Here is a 4,112-nt window from a genome sequence, read left to right as displayed (position 1 = left end):
CTCCCATCTCCGAGAGTTATTGATGGTGCATCACACTTGAAGAGGGTGTTGAAGATACAATTAAACTCTACAAGGAGTTATCCTTACCAATGAAAAAATGATGAAAAGGATTATCAGTCTAGAAAATAGAAACAGGAGAAATAACTTGTGAATTCTGGGTCTTGAAGAATCAATTAAAGGCACTGACCCTACGAAGTTCTTTGGAAACTTTCTGAAACAGTTATTCCCTGTTTTATTCACTTCTGAGCCAAAGCTCGATTGAGCATATCGTTCACTGACTTCGAAGCCATTGTCGTCGGCTGCGAGACCCAGGTCAGTCATTCTAAGTTTTCATGAATTTCGTATTAAGGACTTTTTAATTCGCCTTACCCGTCAACTAAGAATGATCGATTTCCATGGTTACTAGGTCAGATTTGTGGAAGACTATTCGCCTGAAGTTATGGCTTAATGTATGAAATATAAAGAAGTTATGTCAGAACTTTACAATAAAGCATTTAAACCATCCCTTTGGTTTCCTACCTGTCTGAGTATTGTTTTGAAGAAAGGATTGTTAAGAAGAATAAAGTCAGTTGAAGATGCAAAGGAGTTTCTGAAGGCTGAAGTCTAAAACTTATATTTCATATTTGATTAAATTTTTCTTCTGTTAATATGAATCTGAAACAAGGTTTCAATAAGCTTACATTTTGGCTGATCATATACTTTTTTATGTGTCTTTATTATATCCCTTTTTGAGGCTTTATTTTAATATAGTTTTAACCATATAACCAAATTTTCTTTGAATTTGTTTAAATTGACCCTTTTGTATTTTTGCATACTGAGTTATTTGTCTTTTTATGTTGTGTCTTGGTAGGGACTTTATTGACCTTGAAGGACCGGGGTTTCTGTCAACAGGATCTTTTGGGGAGGTGTTATGAAACCAGTAACTGGTTTCACTTACCAGCAAAGATAGATATGTCAGTTGAAGTCCAATGGTACTATTTTCAAAAGTTTTATTAATAAAGGGGCACAAAAATTAAGGTTAATACAAACATTCAGATAACATGCGTCAATACTCAATCTAAAACGCAGGTACATTAATAATCACTCAGAAATAAGCTCTTTCGTTGTCTAGGGTATAATACTGAGTCCAATTGGAAATATAAAGAGTCACTCTGAAGTCTGCAGGCTTTTCCCTTTTGGTTTCACGTGTTGGAGAGAGAGAGAGAGATTGTTAGGAAAAGAGAACACTTGCCGTTGTCTTTATGAATCAAATCCTCAGCCTCAGAGGATTTGGCTTCCCTGGTGTTAAATAAAAGCGGTTTTCCGTTGGTTCTAGCCACAAACTCCGCATTCGGAATTTAACGCACGTGGCTTCCTTCAAAATGGCTTCCCGTTCCCACGGGAAGCGGTATCGTGCTTCTCGGTGTCTCCTTGGTGCGTCTGAGGGTCGTCCTCTTTCAGACCCTTCTTTATACTGCCTCACGGGTTCTCAGGTGTCAATCAGGTTGCAGGTGATGCAATCTCTCTCTCAACCAGCCCACTTTGCCCGAGGGCTTTACAATGTCCCTGCGAGTTGGCACGTCTGCAGTTCCCAGGTGTCTCCTGAGAACAATGCCACAGTCGCCAGCTTTTGTCCCAGTGGAATGCGGTATCCAGCACGTCGCTGTCTTTCCATTTCCTGTGTCCATTCGGCATGTTTCTCTCTCTCTCTTGCTCTCTCTCGGGTCATTGACCCCCCTTTCACTAGGGCTCTTGCAATTCTCACAAAGGAGGGGGCTGGTATCATTACAGAGGGAACTTAGTTGTTAGCTCGCTGACTGTCTATTGGTCAGCCATCTGGCTTTGGGTGGGGGAGGGGCTAGGGCCTATTTCTTTCTGGGAGCTGTGTTGGGTTAATTATATGATTGCCTGTTTGACTTCCTTACCTTACGATTTGCTCTCTAGATTTAATAACATATGGCCAGATCTTTTAATTACATGATGATTTGTATTTAAAATGGTTCGAAATATTAACTTATTTAGTTTGAATGTGAAAGGGCTGAATCACCCCATTAAACGGAACAAAGTGTTTGCTTTTATTAAAAAATTAAAAGCACCCGTTATTTTCTTACAAGAAACACACATACACAGCTGTGATAGTTTACGTTTTTTTACTCGGTGGAGGAGTATGGAATTCCATTTTTCGTTTAATGCAAAATCACGTGGAGTTACAATTTTTGTAGATCATACAGTTTCCTTTGTTCAGCATAAAGTTGTTTCAGATCCTAATGGTCGATTTGTTATTGTATCAGGGAGTTTAGACAGTAAATTGATTGTTTTTGCCAATGTATATGCCCTCAACACAGACAATCCAGGATTTTTTGAACGCCTTGTTTCATTTCTGCCAGATTTGTGTACTTACTCTCTTGTAATGGGAGGAGATTTTAACTGCTGGTTAGATCCAGAATTAGATTGCTCATCTGTCAAACGAGCCACACATAATAAATCATTTTGACAGCCACACATAATAAATCAGCTTTGTTTATCCAATCCTTTCTAACTAAATGTGGTATATTTGATGCTTGGCCTTTTCTTCATCCGACGGACAGGGAGTGTTCTTTTTTCTCTCATGTCCATCATTCTTATACCAGGATTGATTATTTTTTTATTGACAGTCGAATGATTCCATTGATTCGATCAATCGCATATAAAGAGACTGCTATTTCTGACCACTCTTCTGTACTTCAATCTCTAAATCACCCTGGTCCTATCCCTAGAAGTAGATTTTTGGCGATTTAACTCTGTTATCTGATGAGGACTTTTAAAAATTTATGAAGAATCAAATTACTCTTCTTTTTGAAGTAAACATGTTGGAAGAGACATCTAGTCTTATTATATGGGATACTTTTGAAGCATATATCCGGGGTCAAATTATTTCTTATACTGCAAATATTAAAAAAGCTAACAAAGAGAGAAACGAACTAGCTAACTGAATTGTAAATATGCTTTGTTACCTGATCCTGAAACATATAAGAGACGTATTGGTACCAAAACTAAATATGATCTCCTTTTAATGTATCCAATTGAAAGACAGCTATTAAAAATAGAAGTCAATTTTATATTCACGGAGATAGAACTGGTAAGCTACTGGCTAATCAATTGAAACCATTTATAGCCAAGCAGCAAATTAAAGAAATACGTAAAATTAATGGGGATATGACAACTGATCACTTTGAAATTAATGAAACTTTTTGGGAATTTTATTCCGAATTGTATAGTTCTGACTCTGTTAATGATAATATTACAATTTTTAAAAAAAATTTTAATCTTTCGATAGATGAACTTAGGCAATTGGGTCAACCTATTTCTCAGGAGGAAATTGCTCAGGCTATTTGAGAATTGCATTCTGGGAAATCCCCAGGACCCAATGGATTCTCTGGAGAGTTTTATAAGGCTTTTTCCTCCTTGCTTATACCACACTTATGTTCTACCCTTACAGGTTCCTTCAAGGTAGGAAGATTACCGCAATCTTTTTACAAAGCTTCCATTTCGCTTATTCTCAAAAAGAATAAGAATCCTACTGAATGTTCTTCGTATAGACCTATCTCTTTACTTAATTTTGATACTAAAATTTTATCTAAAGTGTTGGCTTGTAGACTTGAAAATATTATATCTTCTATAGTTTTGGATGATCAGACAGGATTTAATAAAAATTGATATTCCCATTTTAATATATGGCGTTATTAAATGTTATGCATTGTCCATCTAAGGAAATATTGGAATGTGTGATATCTTTGGATGCAGACAAGGCCTTTGACAGAGTTGAATGGAATTATCTTTTTACATCCTTAGAAAATTTTAATTTTGGACCTAATTTTATTAATTGGATTAAGTTACTTTATTTATTTCCCTCCGCTCAGGTTCTTACTAATCTTCAGAATTCTAAACCCTTTAAACTGCAATGTGGAACTAGACACGGTTGTCCTTTGAGCCCTCTGCTTTTTGATTTGGCATTAGAACCCTTAGAAATTGCTTCTCGAGAGTCTAAAGAGATTACTGGTATTTTAAGAAGAGGTACTATCCATAAAGAGTCGCTCTATGCTGATGACTTATTGCTTTTTATATCTAATGTTACAACTTCTTTACCATTTTTG

Source organism: Hemitrygon akajei, chromosome 8 (assembly GCF_048418815.1).
Source record: "Hemitrygon akajei chromosome 8, sHemAka1.3, whole genome shotgun sequence".
Classification (NCBI taxonomy): domain Eukaryota; kingdom Metazoa; phylum Chordata; class Chondrichthyes; order Myliobatiformes; family Dasyatidae; genus Hemitrygon; species Hemitrygon akajei.
This window is presented reverse-complemented; position numbering follows the sequence as displayed.